This window comes from Salmo salar, chromosome 03 (genome assembly GCF_965601325.2).
Source record: "Salmo salar chromosome 03, fSalSal1, whole genome shotgun sequence".
NCBI lineage: Eukaryota > Metazoa > Chordata > Actinopteri > Salmoniformes > Salmonidae > Salmo > Salmo salar.
Genome location: NC_138293.1, coordinates 103,920,804 through 103,937,677, shown reverse-complemented (window position 1 = coordinate 103,937,677; position 16,874 = coordinate 103,920,804). Strand labels below are relative to the sequence as shown.

The window sequence follows — 16,874 nt, the reverse complement described above, 5'->3', positions numbered from 1 at the left end:
TAAATCAAGTACATTTTTGTTTACATACATTTTCTTTAACGATATAACCAATTTTGACTTTGTGGCTGTGGTAACTAAGTGACAACCGCCAAGTAACCTAAAACAGAAATCAAACGGGACTCAATTATTTAATAAAAAAATAAAAAAACTCTACAGCTGTCGGGAAGACATATTTTCTCTTCTCCAATCAACTAGTCCCATTTTGAATTTGTGATAAAACTGTCGTCATTTGACAAGGAATGTAGCCTGTGTATCCCATCAGTTAGATGCGTTTTTAATAGGTATTTATTGATGTAGACGGAACTGGAGCCTGTGTGCAGACTCAGCACGCGAGTGTAGAAGGAAGAGGTCAGAACGCAATGGACTGAGTGAGACAAGGAGAGGAAAGGGAATTTATAGGGAGGGAGAAGAACTGTTTGATGCTTGTACAAATGGAACGCTAGAGTCAAAGCAAATTAACGTTGACTCGAATATAAACTGGTTACCAACGTAATGAAAGAAGTAAAACAAAAACATTTTTTTAAATATTTGGCTAAGAATTGTTTTGTGATAACTTCTGACATTCAAGTTTGAAGGGAATGATATAACTTCCTGTTTGGTGTTCCTCAAGGTTCCGTTTTAGGACCACTATTGTTTTCATTATATATTTTACCGGTTGGGGATGTCGTTCGGGAAACATAATGTAAACTTTCACTGCTATGCGGACGACAAACAGCTGTACATTTCGATGAAACATGGTGAAGCCCCCCCCCCCCCCCGCCCCAAAAAAGAATTGCCCTCGCTGGAAGCATGTGTTTTCAGACATAAGGAAGTGGATGGCGGCAAAATGTTTTCCTTTTACTTTTAAACTCTGAGAAAACAGAGATGTAACGCCCTGGCCATAGAGAGGGTTTTTTTGTTCTCTATTTTTGGTTTGGCCAGGGTGTGACATGGGTGGGCGTTCTAGGTTTCTTTTTCTATGTTGGTGGTTTTCTTTGTTTTGGCCGTGTATGGCTCTCAATCAGGAACAGGTGTAGATCGTTGTTGCTGATTGGGAGTCATACATAGGCAGCCTGTTTTTCCTTTGGGGTTGCTGGGTGATTCATTTCTGTTTAGTGTTTTGCACCTGACAGGACCGTTTGGCTGTCGGTTTCTTGTTTTTGTGTCTAACGTGTTCTTTCTTGAATAAATTAATTTAAGATGAACACATCCTCCGCTGCACCTTGGTCTCATTCTGACGAAAGCCGTTACAGGAGATTCTAGTTCTGGGTCCCAAGAAACAAAGAGATCTGCTGTTGAATCTGACAATTCGTCTTGAATGGTTTTGTACAGTCGTCTCTAAAATAAAACTGTGAGAAGGGACCTCGGCGTTACTCTGGACAATAATCTCTCTTTTGTACTAGAGAACGGCAGAACCATGGAACTAGAGAACAGGAACTAGAGAACAGAGAACACAGGAACTAGAGAACACCATGGAACTAGAGAACAGCAGAACCATGGAACTAGAGAACAGCAGAACCATGGAACTAGAGAACAGGAACTAGAGAACAAGAACTAGAGAACAGAGAACACAGGAACTAGAGAACACCATGGAACTAGAGAACAGCAGAACCATGGAACTAGAGAACAGGAACTAGAGAACAGCAGAACACAGGAACTAGAGAACACCATGGAACTAGAGAACAGCAGAACCATGGAACTAGAGAACAGGAACTAGAGAACAGGAACTAGAGAACAGAGAACACAGGAACTAGAGAACACCATGGAACTAGAGAACAGCAGAACCATGGAACTAGAGAACAGCAGAACCATGGAACTAGAGAACAGCAGAACGATGGAACTAGAGAACAGCAGAACCATGGAACTAGAGAACAGCAGAACCATGGAACTAGAGAACAGCAGAACCATGGAACTAGAGAACAGCAGAACCATGGAACTAGAGAACAGCAGAACCATGGAACTAGAGAACAGCAGAACCATGGAACTAGAGAACAGCAGAACCATGGAACTAGAGAACAGCAGAACCATGGAACTAGAGAACAGCAGATATCAAGACTAATTCAAGGACAGCTTTTTAATTTTTTTATAATTTTTTAATCTTCCTAATATTGAAAAAAAAAAATGATGCAGAAAAACTAATCCATGCTTTTCTCACTTCTAGATTAGACTACTGCAATGCTTTACTCTCCGGCTATCTGGAAAAAAAACACTAAATAAACTTCAGTTAGTGCTAAACATGGCTGCTAGAATCACTATCTTGACGTACATACCTACACGTACGCTACGGTCACAAGACGCCGGCCTCCTTACTGTCCCTAGAATTTCGAAGCAAACAGCTGGAGGCAGGGCTTTCTCCTATAGAGCTCAATTTTTATGGAATGGTCTGCCTATCCATGTGAGAGACGCAGACTCGCTCTCTCGACCTTTAAAGTCTTTATTGAAGACTTATCTCTTCAGTGGGTCCTACGATTGAGTGTAGTCTGAGCCCAGGAGTGTGAAGGTGAACGGAAAGGCTGGAGCGACGAACCGCCCTGGCTGTCTCCGCCTGGACGGTTCCCCTCTCTCCACTGGGATTCTCTGCCTCTATTACAAGGCACTGGCTTACTACTGCTCTCCTCTATTACGGGGCACTGGCTTACTACTGCTCTCCTCTATTACAAGGCACTGGCTTACTACTGCTCTCCTCTATTACAAGGCACTGGCTTACTACTGCTCTCCTCTAGTACGGGGCACTGGCTTACTACTGCTCTCCTCTATTACGGGGCACTGGCTTACTACTGCTCTCCTCTATTACGAGGCACTGGCTTACTACTGCTCTCCTCTATTACGAGGCAATGGCTTACTACTGCTCTCCTCTATTACGAGGCACTGGCTTACTACTGCTCTCCTCTATTACGGGGCACTGGCTTACTACTGCTCTCCTCTATTACAAGGCACTGGCTTACTACTGCTCTCCTCTATTACGGGGCACTGGCTTACTACTGCTCTCCTCTATTACAAGGCACTGGCTTACTACTGCTCTCCTCTATCACAAGGCACTGGCTTACTACTGCTCTCCTCTATTACAGGGCACTGGCTTACTACTGCTCTCCTCTATTACGGGGCACTGGCTTACTACTGCTCTCCTCTATTACAAGGCACTGGCTTACTACTGCTCTCCTCTATTACGAGGCACTGGCTTACTACTGCTCTCCTCTATTATGGGTCACTGGCTTACTACTGCTCTCCTCTATTACGGGGCACTGGCTTACTACTGCTCTCCTCTATTACAAGGCACTGGCTTACTGCTGCTCTCCTCTATTAAAAGGCACTGGCTTACTACTGCTCTCCTCTATTACGAGGCACTGGCTTACTACTGCTCTCCTCTATTATGGGGCACTGGCTTACTACTGCTCTCCTCTATTACAAGGCACTGGCTTACGACTGCTCTCCTCTATTACGAGGCACTGGCTTACTACTGCTCTCTTCTATTACGAGGCACTGGCTTACTACTGCTCTCCTCTATTACAAGGCACTGGCTTACTACCGCTCTCCTCTATTACAAGGCACTGGCTTACTACTGCTCTCCTCTATTACAAGGCACTGGCTTACTACTGCTCTCCTCTATTACAAGGCACTGGCTTACTACTGCTCTCCTCTATTACGAGGCACTGGCTTACTACTGCTCTCCTCTATTATGGGGCACTGGCTTACAACTGCTCTCCTCTATTACGAGGCACTGGCTTACTACTGCTCTCCTCTATTATGGGGCACTGGCTTACTACTGCTCTCCTCTATTATGAGGCACTGGCTTACTACTGCTCTCCTCTATTACGGGGCACTGGCTTACTACTGCTCTCCTCTATTACGGGGCACTGGCTTACTACTGCTCTACTCTATTACAAGGCACTGGCTTACTACTGCTCTCCTCTATTACAAGGCACTGGCTTACTACTGCTCTCCTCTATTACGAGGCACTGGTTTACTACTGCTCTCCTCTATTACAAGGCACTGGCTTACTACTGCTCTCCTCTATTACGAGGCACTGGCTTACTACTGCTCTCCTCTATTATGGGGCACTGGCTTACTACTGCTCTCCTCTATTACGAGGCACTGGCTTACTACTGCTCTCCTCTATTATGGGGCACTGGCTTACTACTGCTCTCCTCTATTACAAGGCACTGGCTTACTACTGCTCTCCTCTATTACGGGGCACTGGCTTACTACTGCTCTCCTCTATTACGGGGCACTGGCTTACTACTGCTCTCCTCTATTACAAGGCACTGGCTTACTACTGCTCTCCTCTATTACGAGGCACTGGTTTACTACTGCTCTCCTCTATTACAAGGCACTGGCTTACTACTGCTCTCCTCTATTACAAGGCACTGGCTTACTACTGCTCTCCTATATTATGGGGCACTGGCTTACTACTGCTCTCCTCTATTACAAGGCACTGGCTTACGACTGCTCTCCTCTATTACGAGGCACTGGCTTACTACTGCTCTCCTCTATTATGAGGCACTGGCTTACTACTGCTCTCCTCTATTACAAGGCACTGGCTTACTACCGCTCTCCTCTATTACAAGGCACTGGCTTACTACTGCTCTCCTCTATTACGAGGCACTGGCTTACTACTGCTCTCCTCTATTACGGGGCACTGGCTTACTACTGCTCTCCTCTATTACAAGGCACTGGCTTACTACTGCTCTCCTCTATTACGAGGCACTGGCTTACTACTGCTCTCCTCTATTATGGGGCACTGGCTTACTACTGCTCTCCTCTATTACGAGGCACTGGCTTACAACTGCTCTCCTCTATTACGGGGCACTGGCTTACTACTGCTCTCCTCTATTACGGGGCACTGGCTTACTACTGCTCTCCTCTATTACAAGGCACTGGCTTACTACTGCTCTCCTCTATTACAAGGCACTGGCTTAATACTGCTCTCCTCTATTACGAGGCACTGGTTTACTACTGCTCTCCTCTATTACAAGGCACTGGCTTACTACTGCTCTCCTCTATTACGAGGCACTGGCTTACTACTGCTCTCCTCTATTATGGGGCACTGGCTTACTACTGCTCTCCTCTATTACAAGGCACTGGCTTACGACTGCTCTCCTCTATTACGAGGCACTGGCTTACTACTGCTCTCCTCTATTACGAGGCACTGGCTTACTACTGCTCTCCTCTATTACAAGGCACTGGCTTACTACTGCTCTCCTCTATTAAAAGGAAATGGCTTACTACTGCTCTCCTCTATTACGAGGCACTGGCTTACTACTGCTCTCCTCTATTACAAGGCACTGGCGTACTACTGCTCTCCTCTATTACGAGGCACTGGCTTACTACTGCTCTCCTCTATTATGGGGCACTGGCTTACTACTGCTCTCCTCTATTACGAGGCACTGGCTTACTACTGCTCTCCTCTATTATGGGGCACTGGCTTACTACTGCTCTCCTCTATTACAAGGCACTGGCTTACTACTGCTCTCCTCTATTACGGGGCACTGGCTTACTACTGCTCTCCTCTATTACGGGGCACTGGCTTACTACTGCTCTCCTCTATTACCAGGCACTGGCTTACTACTGCTCTCCTCTATTACAAGGCACTGGCTTACTACTGCTCTCCTCTATTACAAGGCACTGGCTTACTACTGCTCTCCTCTATTAAAAGGCACTGGCTTACTACTGCTCTCCTCTATTACGAGGCACTGGCTTACTACTGCTCTCCTCTATTATGGGGCACTGGCTTACTACTGCTCTCCTCTATTACAAGGCACTGGCTTACGACTGCTCTCCTCTATTACGAGGCACTGGCTTACTACTGCTCTCTTCTATTACGAGGCACTGGCTTACTACTGCTCTCCTCTATTACAAGGCACTGGCTTACTACCGCTCTCCTCTATTACAAGGCACTGGCTTACTACTGCTCTCCTCTATTACAAGGCACTGGCTTACTACTGCTCTCCTCTATTACAAGGCACTGGCTTACTACTGCTCTCCTCTATTACGAGGCACTGGCTTACTACTGCTCTCCTCTATTATGGGGCACTGGCTTACTACTGCTCTCCTCTATTACGAGGCACTGGCTTACTACTGCTCTCCTCTATTATGGGGCACTGGCTTACTACTGCTCTCCTCTATTATGAGGCACTGGCTTACTACTGCTCTCCTCTATTACGGGGCACTGGCTTACTACTGCTCTCCTCTATTACGGGGCACTGGCTTACTACTGCTCTACTCTATTACAAGGCACTGGCTTACTACTGCTCTCCTCTATTACAAGGCACTGGCTTACTACTGCTCTCCTCTATTACGAGGCACTGGTTTACTACTGCTCTCCTCTATTACAAGGCACTGGCTTACTACTGCTCTCCTCTATTACGAGGCACTGGCTTACTACTGCTCTCCTCTATTATGGGGCACTGGCTTACTACTGCTCTCCTCTATTACGAGGCACTGGCTTACTACTGCTCTCCTCTATTATGGGGCACTGGCTTACTACTGCTCTCCTCTATTACAAGGCACTGGCTTACTACTGCTCTCCTCTATTACGGGGCACTGGCTTACTACTGCTCTCCTCTATTACGGGGCACTGGCTTACTACTGCTCTCCTCTATTACAAGGCACTGGCTTACTACTGCTCTCCTCTATTACGAGGCACTGGTTTACTACTGCTCTCCTCTATTACAAGGCACTGGCTTACTACTGCTCTCCTCTATTACAAGGCACTGGCTTACTACTGCTCTCCTCTATTATGGGGCACTGGCTTACTACTGCTCTCCTCTATTACAAGGCACTGGTTACGACTGCTCTCCTCTATTACGAGGCACTGGCTTAACTGGCTTACTACTGCTCTCCTATATTATGGGAAGCACTGGCTTACTACTGCTCTCCTCTATTACAAGGCACTGGTTACGACTGCTCTCCTCTATTACGAGGCACTGGCTTACTACTGCTCTCCTCTATTACGAGGCACTGGCTTACTACTGCTCTCCTCTATTACAAGGCACTGGCTTACTACCGCTCTCCTCTATTACAAGGCACTGGCTTACTACTGCTCTCCTCTATTACGAGGCACTGGCTTACTACTGCTCTCCTCTATTACAAGGCACTGGCTTACTACTGCTCTCCTCTATTACGAGGCACTGGCTTACTACTGCTCTCCTCTATTATGGGGCACTGGCTTACTACTGCTCTCCTCTATTACGAGGCACTGGCTTACTACTGCTCTCCTCTATTATGGGGCACTGGCTTACTACTGCTCTCCTCTATTACGAGGCACTGGCTTACAACTGCTCTCCTCTATTACGGGGCACTGGCTTACTACTGCTCTCCTCTATTACGGGGCACTGGCTTACTACTGCTCTCCTCTATTACAAGGCACTGGCTTACTACTGCTCTCCTCTATTACAAGGCACTGGCTTAATACTGCTCTCCTCTATTACGAGGCACTGGTTTACTACTGCTCTCCTCTATTACAAGGCACTGGCTTACTACTGCTCTCCTCTATTACGAGGCACTGGCTTACTACTGCTCTCCTCTATTATGGGGCACTGGCTTACTACTGCTCTCCTCTATTACAAGGCACTGGCTTACGACTGCTCTCCTCTATTACGAGGCACTGGCTTACTACTGCTCTCCTCTATTACGAGGCACTGGCTTACTACTGCTCTCCTCTATTACAAGGCACTGGCTTACTACTGCTCTCCTCTATTACAAGGCACTGGCTTACTACTGCTCTCCTCTATTACGAGGCACTGGCTTACTACTGCTCTCCTCTATTACAAGGCACTGGCGTACTACTGCTCTCCTCTATTACGAGGCACTGGCTTACTACTGCTCTCCTCTATTATGGGGCACTGGCTTACTACTGCTCTCCTCTATTACGAGGCACTGGCTTACTACTGCTCTCCTCTATTATGGGGCACTGGCTTACTACTGCTCTCCTCTATTACAAGGCACTGGCTTACTACTGCTCTCCTCTATTACGGGGCACTGGCTTACTACTGCTCTCCTCTATTACGGGGCACTGGCTTACTACTGCTCTCCTCTATTACCAGGCACTGGCTTACTACTGCTCTCCTCTATTACAAGGCACTGGCTTACTACTGCTCTCCTCTATTACAAGGCACTGGCTTACTACTGCTCTCCTCTATTACGAGGCACTGGCTTACTACTGCTCTCCTCTATTACAAGGCACTGGCTTACTACTGCTCTCCTCTATTACAAGGCACTGGCTTACTACTGCTCTCCTCTATTACGGGGCACTGGCTTACTACTGCTCTCCTCTATTACAAGGCACTGGCTTACTACTGCTCTCCTCTATTACAAGGCACTGGCTTACTACTGCTCTCCTCTATTACGAGGCACTGGCTTACTACTGCTCTCCTCTATTACGAGGCACTGGCTTACTACTGCTCTCCTCTATTACAAGGCACTGGCTTACTACTGCTCTCCTCTATTACAAGGCACTGGCTTACTACTGCTCTCCTCTATTACGAGGCACTGGCTTACTACTGCTCTCCTCTATTACGAGGCACTGGCTTACTACTGCTCTCCTCTATTACAAGGCACTGGCTTACTACTGCTCTCCTCTATTACAAGGCACTGGCTTACTACTGCTCTCCTCTATTACGAGGCACTGGCTTACTACTGCTCTCCTCTATTACAAGGCACTGGCTTACTACTGCTCTCCTCTATTACAAGGCACTGGCTTACTACTGCTCTCCTCTATTACGAGGCACTGGCTTACTACTGCTCTCCTCTATTACGAGGCACTGGCTTACTACTGCTCTCCTCTATTACGGGGCACTGGCTTACTACTGCTCTCCTCTATTACGGGGCACTGGCTTACTACTGCTCTCCTCTATTACGCGGCACTGGCTTACTACTGCTCTCCTCTATTACGAGGCACTGGCTTACTACTGCTCTCCTCTATTACGGGGCACTGGCTTACTACTGCTCTCCTCTATTATGGGCACTGGCTTACTACTGCTCTCCTCTATTACGGGGCACTGGCTTACTACTGCTCTCCTCTATTACAAGGCACTGGCTTACTACTGCTCTCCTCTATTACAAGGCACTGGCTTACTACTGCTCTCCTCTATTACGAGGCACTGGCTTACTACTGCTCTCCTCTATTACGAGGCACTGGCTTACTACTGCTCTCCTCTATTACGAGGCACTGGCTTACTTCTGCTCTCCTCTATTACAAGGCACTGGCTTACTACTGCTCTCCTCTATTACGAGGCACTGGCTTACTACTGCTCTCCTCTATTATGGGGCACTGGCTTACTACTGCTCTCCTCTATTACGAGGCACTGGCTTACTACTGCTCTCCTCTATTACAAGGCACTGGCTTACTACTGCTCTCCTCTATTACGAGGCACTGGCTTACTACTGCTCTCCTCTATTATGGGGCACTGGCTTACTACTGCTCTCCTCTATTACGAGGCACTGGCTTACTACTGCTCTCCTCTATTATGGGGCACTGGCTTACTACTGCTCTCCTCTATTACAAGGCACTGGCTTACTACTGCTCTCCTCTATTACGGGGCACTGGCTTACTACTGCTCTCCTCTATTACAAGGCACTGGCTTACTACTGCTCTCCTCTATTACAAGGCACTGGCTTACTACTGCTCTCCTCTATTACAAGGCACTGGCTTACTACTGCTCTCCTCTATTATGGGGCACTGGCTTACTACTGCTCTCCTCTATTACAAGGCACTGGCTTACTACTGCTCTCCTCTATTACGAGGCACTGGCTTACTACTGCTCTCCTCTATTACGAGGCACTGGCTTACTACTGCTCTCCTCTATTACAAGGCACTGGCTTACTACTGCTCTCCTCTATTACAAGGCACTGGCTTACTACTGCTCTCCTCTATTACGAGGCACTGGCTTACTACTGCTCTCCTCTATTACAAGGCACTGGCTTACTACTGCTCTCCTCTATTACGAGGCACTGGCTTACTACTGCTCTCCTCTATTATGGGGCACTGGCTTACTACTGCTCTCCTCTATTACGAGGCACTGGCTTACTACTGCTCTCCTCTATTATGGGGCACTGGCTTACTACTGCTCTCCTCTATTACAAGGCACTGGCTTACTACTGCTCTCCTCTATTACGGGGCACTGGCTTACTACTGCTCTCCTCTATTACGGGGCACTGGCTTACTACTGCTCTCCTCTATTACAAGGCACTGGCTTACTACTGCTCTCCTCTATTACAAGGCACTGGCTTACTACTGCTCTCCTCTATTACGAGGCACTGGCTTACTACTGCTCTCCTCTATTACAAGGCACTGGCTTACTACTGCTCTCCTCTATTACGAGGCACTGGCTTACTACTGCTCTCCTCTATTACGAGGCACTGGCTTACTACTGCTCTCCTCTATTACAAGGCACTGGCTTACTACTGCTCTCCTCTATTACGGGGCACTGGCTTACTACTGCTCTCCTCTATTACGAGGCACTGGCTTACTACTGCTCTCCTCTATTACGAGGCACTGGCTTACTACTGCTCTCCTCTATTACAAGGCACTGGCTTACTACTGCTCTCCTCTATTACGGGGCACTGGCTTACTACTGCTCTCCTCTATTACAAGGCACTGGCTTACTACTGCTCTCCTCTATTACGGGGCACTGGCTTACTACTGCTCTCCTCTATTACAAGGCACTGGCTTACTACTGCTCTCCTCTATTACAAGGCACTGGCTTACTACTGCTCTCCTCTATTACGGGGCACTGGCTTACTACTGCTCTCCTCTATTACAAGGCACTGGCTTACTACCGCTCTCCTCTATTACGGGGCACTGGCTTACTACTGCTCTCCTCTATTACGGGGCACTGGCTTACTACTGCTCTCCTCTATTACCAGGCACTGGCTTACTACTGCTCTCCTCTATTACGAGGCACTGGCTTACTACTGCTCTCCTCTATTACAAGGCACTGGCTTACTACTGCTCTCCTCTATTACGGGGCACTGGCTTACTACTGCTCTCCTCTATTACAAGGCACTGGCTTACTACTGCTCTCCTCTATCACAAGGCACTGGCTTACTACTGCTCTCCTCTATTACAGGGCACTGGCTTACTACTGCTCTCCTCTATTACGGGGCACTGGCTTACTACTGCTCTCCTCTATTACAAGGCACTGGCTTACTACTGCTCTCCTCTATTACGAGGCACTGGCTTACTACTGCTCTCCTCTATTACGGGGCACTGGCTTACTACTGCTCTCCTCTATTACAAGGCACTGGCTTACTACTGCTCTCCTCTATTACAAGGCACTGGCTTACTACTGCTCTCCTCTATTACGAGGCACTGGCTTACTACTGCTCTCCTCTATTACGAGGCACTGGCTTACTACTGCTCTCCTCTATTACGAGGCACTGGCTTACTACTGCTCTCCTCTATTATGGGGCACTGGCTTACTACTGCTCTCCTCTATTACGGGGCACTGGCTTACTACTGCTCTCCTCTAGTACGGGGCACTGGCTTACTACTGCTCTCCTCTATTATGCGGCACTGGCTTACTACTGCTCTCCTCTATTACGAGGCACTGGCTTACTACTGCTCTCCTCTATTACGGGGCACTGGCTTACTACTGCTCTCCTCTATTACGGGGCACTGGCTTACTACTGCTCTCCTCTATTACGGGGCACTGGCTTACTACTGCTCTCCTCTATTACAAGGCACTGGCTTACTACTGCTCTCCTCTATTACAAGGCACTGGCTTACTACTGCTCTCCTCTATTACGAGGCACTGGCTTACTACTGCTCTCCTCTATTACGAGGCACTGGCTTACTACTGCTCTCCTCTATTACGAGGCACTGGCTTACTACTGCTCTCCTCTATTACAAGGCACTGGCTTACTACTGCTCTCCTCTATTACGAGGCACTGGCTTACTACTGCTCTCCTCTATTATGGGGCACTGGCTTACTACTGCTCTCCTCTATTACGAGGCACTGGCTTACTACTGCTCTCCTCTATTACAAGGCACTGGCTTACTACTGCTCTCCTCTATTACGAGGCACTGGCTTACTACTGCTCTCCTCTATTACGGGGCACTGGCTTACTACTGCTCTCCTCTATTACAAGGCACTGGCTTACTACTGCTCTCCTCTATTACGGGGCACTGGCTTACTACTGCTCTCCTCTATTACAAGGCACTGGCTTACTACTGCTCTCCTCTATTACGGGGCACTGGCTTACTACTGCTCTCCTCTATTACAAGGCACTGGCTTACTACTGCTCTCCTCTATTACAAGGCACTGGCTTACTACTGCTCTCCTCTATTACAAGGCACTGGCTTACTACTGCTCTCCTCTATTACGGGGCACTGGCTTACTACTGCTCTCCTCTATTACAAGGCACTGGCTTACTACTGCTCTCCTCTATTACAAGGCACTGGCTTACTACTGCTCTCCTCTATTACAGGGCACTGGCTTACTACTGCTCTCCTCTATTACAAGGCACTGGCTTACTACTGCTCTCCTCTATTATGGGGCACTGGCTTACTACTGCTCTCCTCTATTACAAGGCACTGGCTTACTACTGCTCTCCTCTATTACAAGGCACTGGCTTACTACTGCTCTCCTCTATTACGAGGCACTGGCTTACTACTGCTCTTCCACGCCGTCCCTAGGAGGGGTGCGTCACGTCGTGCCAGTCTTTTTTTCAACATACTCAACTTGAGTGGGGTTGAGTCACTGACGTGATCTTCCTGTCCGTTTTGGCGCCCCCCCCCCCCACTCGGGCTCGTGTGGTAAAGGAGATCCTCGATACTCGGCCATGTCTCAGGGGCTGTGCTGGTGGTCTGTTGATATCCCTCTAGTGGTGTGGGGGCTGTTGATATCCCTCTAGTGGTGTGGGGGCTGTTGATATCCCTCTAGTGGTGTGGGGGCTGTTGATATCCCCTCTAGTGGTGTGGGGGCTGTTGATATCCCCTCTAGTGGTGTGGGGGCTGTTGATATCCCTCTAGTGGTGTGGGGTCTGTTGATATCCCTCTAGTGGTGTGGGGTCTGTTGATATCCCTCTAGTGGATGTGGGGGCTGCAGAACCATGGAACTAGAGAACAGCAGAACCATGGAACTAGAGAACAGCAGAACCATGGAACTAGAGAACAGCAGAACCGTGGAACTAGAGAACAGCAGAACCGTGGAACTAGAGAACAGCAGAACCATGGAACTAGAGAACAGCAGAACCATGGAACTAGAGAACAGCAGAACCATGGTACTAGATAACACCAGAACCGTGGAACAAGAGAGTAGCAGTACAGCGGAACTAGAGAATACTAGAACCATGGAACAGCAGAACCGTGCAACTAGAGAACAGCAGAACTATGGAACTAGAGAACAGCAGAACCATGGTACTAGTGAACAGCAGAACCATGGTACTAGAGAACAGCAAAACCGTGGAACTAGAGAACAGCAGAACCATGGTACTAGAGAACACCAGAACCATGGTACTAGAGAACAGCAAAACCGTGGAACTAGAGAACAGCAGAACCATGGTACTAGAGAACACCAGAACCGTGGAACAAGAGAGTAGCAGTACAGCGGAACAAGAGAGTAGCAGTACAGTGGAACTAGAGAATACTAGAACCATGGAACAGCAGAACCGTGGAACTAGAGAACAGCAGAACCATGGAACTAGAGAACAGCAGAACCATGGAACTAGAGAACAGCAGAACCATGGAACTAGAGAACAGCAGAACCATGGAAGTAGAGAACAGCAGAACCATGGAACTAGAGAACAGCAAAACCATGGAAGTAGAGAACAGCAGAACCATGGAACTAGAGATTAGCAGAACGATGGAACTAGAGAACAGCAGAACCATGGAACTAGAGATTAGCAGAACGATGGAACTAGAGAACAGCAGAACCATGGAACTAGAGATTAGCAGAACCATGGTACTAGAGAACAGCAGAACTGTGGAACTAGAGAACAGCAGAACCATGGAATTAGAGAACAGCAGAACGATGGAACTAGAGAACAGCAGAACCATGGAACTAGAGAACAGCAGAACCGTGGAGACACTGTCTCCCCCATACAGGGTCCTGTCCTGCTAGTCTAGATCTATAGCTAATAGACAGAGATACAGAATAGATTAGTAGAATACAACAAGGTTTAATTTCTAAATGTTGTTGGACATCAGCAGTTTTTCTCTTGTCACGTCAGTCACTGATAATGTGTCGGCTAATAATTTGTTAGATTGGTAAATTAGTCGAGCCAGCAATCTAAACTTCTAGTAATCATGGCTGAATACCAACTGGGAATGCAGGGCATCTGCCCAGGGGCCCTGACCTCCAGGTACCCTGACCTCCAGGGGGCCTGTCCTCCAGGGGGCCTGACCTCCAGGGGGCCTGTCCTCCAGGGGGCCTGTCCTCCAGGGGGGCCCTTACCTCCAGGGGGGCCTGACTTCCAGGGGGCCCCCATTGATTTTGTTACACTCTCACTCAGATATCATTAACATGGCAAAATGTGTAGAATTGCAGATAATTAGCTTTAAAACTGCCAAAGATTACTCTCCACCCCATGGTAAAATGTGTAGAATTGAAGAAAAAAAACATGATTTAAAACTGAAACATATTCTATATGCCCCAGTTACCCGAACCATGCAGCCCCCCCCCCCCCCCAGTTACCCACGTATGCCCCCTTACCTCCTCTCCTCGCCCATGTGATGATTAGCAGAATGGTAGCAGGCCATCTACACTCATTGAGAGCAGCTCATGTGGTTGGTAGAGTGCAGTAAAAAAGTTTATTTTAATTTTTTTTAAATGTTCTCTCCCTCAAGGTCCCTCTAGGGGCTTGGGCCCCTGGGCTTCAGCCCCTGTAAGCCCCTGCATTAATCAGGCCCTGCCACTCCCCTCTCTCTCTTACCTTCCAGAGAGCAGGTTGACCACTGACCACCTTCCTTCCCTCTCTCTATCTCTCTCTCTCCCTCTCTCTCTCTCTCTCTCTCTCTGTCCCTCTCTCTCTCTCTCTCTGTCCCTCCCCTCCCCTCTCTCTCTCGCTCTCTCTCCCTCCCCCTCCTCTCTCTCTCTCTCTCTCCCTCCCCTCCCCTCTCTCTCTGTCTCTCTCTCTCTCTCTCCCTCCCCTCCCCTCCCGTCTCTCTCTCTCTCTCTGCCCCTCTCTCTCTCTCTCTCTCCCCTCCCCTCTCTCTCTCTCTCTCACTCTGTCCCTCTCTCTCGCTCTCTCTCTCCCTCCCCTCCCCTCTCTCTCTCTCTTACCTTCCAGAGAGAGCAGGTTCGCCACAGACCACACTCCCTCCCCTCTCTCTCTCCCTCTCTCTCTCTCTCTCTCTCTCTCTCTCTCTCTCTCTCTCTCTCTCTCTCTCTCTCTCTCTCTCTCTCTTACCTTCCAGACAGCAGGTTGGCTACAGACCACCCCTCCCTCCCTCCCTACCCTCTCTCTCTCTCTCTCTCTCTCTCTTACCTTCCAGACAGCAGGTTCGCCACAGACCAGAGTGAGTCATCACCTCTTCGTTCTTCCGGCTCGTATCGTTGTCATTGGTGCTTTTGCTTTTGCACGTCCCTCGCGAGTACAGCCAGTAGTCGGTACCGACCCGCTATCGTCATGAGGCTGAAGGCGGCGAAAGCCCCTACGGTGGTCACCAGCATCTGGACGCCCCCGGTCACACATCAACATCTTCATTGACGGGTTTTTAGAATATCTCACGTCACGGAGACTTGCTTTACTTATACTGAGAAACAAACCCGATGTAATTTACATTTAAAGAGAAAAGGGAAAGGAAGAGCGAGGTAGAGAGAGAGAGAGAGCAGAGGAGAGCAGAGGAGAGGAGAGGAGAGGAGAGGAGAGGAGAGCAGAGGAGAGCAGAGGAGAGCAGAGGAGAGGAGAGGAGAGGAGAGAGACTAGGCTAGGGGCTTCACTGATCAAACCGGTTTAACGACCACTGGTTCAAGACTCCACCACAGACTAGACTGGCGGCAGCGGTGACGCCACATCATCTTCTTCTTCTTCGTGGAATCTCCTGTTGAAATCCAGGGTTGGGTTGTCTACGTCCCTTTTTTTGCTACCCGATTCTTCCGCCTCTCCCTCTTTCCCTCCCCCCCCCCCCCCCACCACCACCACCACCACCACCCCCGGTTCAATCTCCCAGCTCAACTTCTTCAACCAGCCTCTTCACACCTATCGTCCGTTAAAACGTCCACAGCGGCGGAATGACTCCATCTTCTCTCCGACTAATAACAACAACAATAACAAAAACACAACAACACCATTGAGATGTATTAATTTTGTTGTTTGAAATTAAGCGCATTATACTATTTTAATTGTATATTTTGGATTACACTATATAATAATCTATCTGTCCACATACATACACGCAATGTATATAAGATCTAAACAACTCACCGATACAATCCTTAATTAACGGCTGTGGATTGAAACGCTGTCCTCCTCCGATAAAGATTTCATTCACGTTAGCCAGGCAGACAGACAGACAGACAGACAGCCAGACAGTCAGTCAGACAGGAAGACGGTTCAGTTCCACTCGTCTCTTAGGTATTCCGGTAACGTCCTCCTTCCTCCTCCTCCTCCTGAATGAACGAGCGTCTTTTCTATCTCCCGTTTATGAGAGAAAAAGGCAAGTACACATCCGAACCGTTAGCCTTGTTGTTGACACGGTGACATGTTTTCTTGGATATCCACTCCAGTCCAGAGCGAAATACACACTCCACATACACACACTCACACACACTCACACACACTCATACAGACACATAACCAGCTACACACAAACGCACGAAGAGCTTTAGCCGACCATAGACAGAAACAACACGGCACTTACAATCTCTCTCTCTCTCTCTCTCTCTGTCTCTCTCTCTCTCTGGTCTCTCTCTCTCTCTCTCTCTGTCTCTCTCTCTGTCTCTCTCTCTCTCTCT

At 48.3% G+C, this 16,874-nt stretch overlaps 1 pseudogene across 1 annotated transcript in view; it reads right to left on the bottom strand.

The window, feature by feature from the left end:
• The window catches only part of LOC123741859 (voltage-dependent calcium channel gamma-3 subunit-like), a 62,620-nt pseudogene extending 47,002 nt beyond the window's left edge, over nucleotides 1-15,618 (bottom strand). Inside the window, exon 1 of the transcript XR_014391812.1 lies at nucleotides 15,406-15,618. The product of XR_014391812.1 is annotated as a voltage-dependent calcium channel gamma-3 subunit-like (transcript). The remainder of the gene's footprint in view (nucleotides 1-15,405) is intronic.
• Between the last annotated feature and the right edge of the window lie 1,256 nt (nucleotides 15,619-16,874).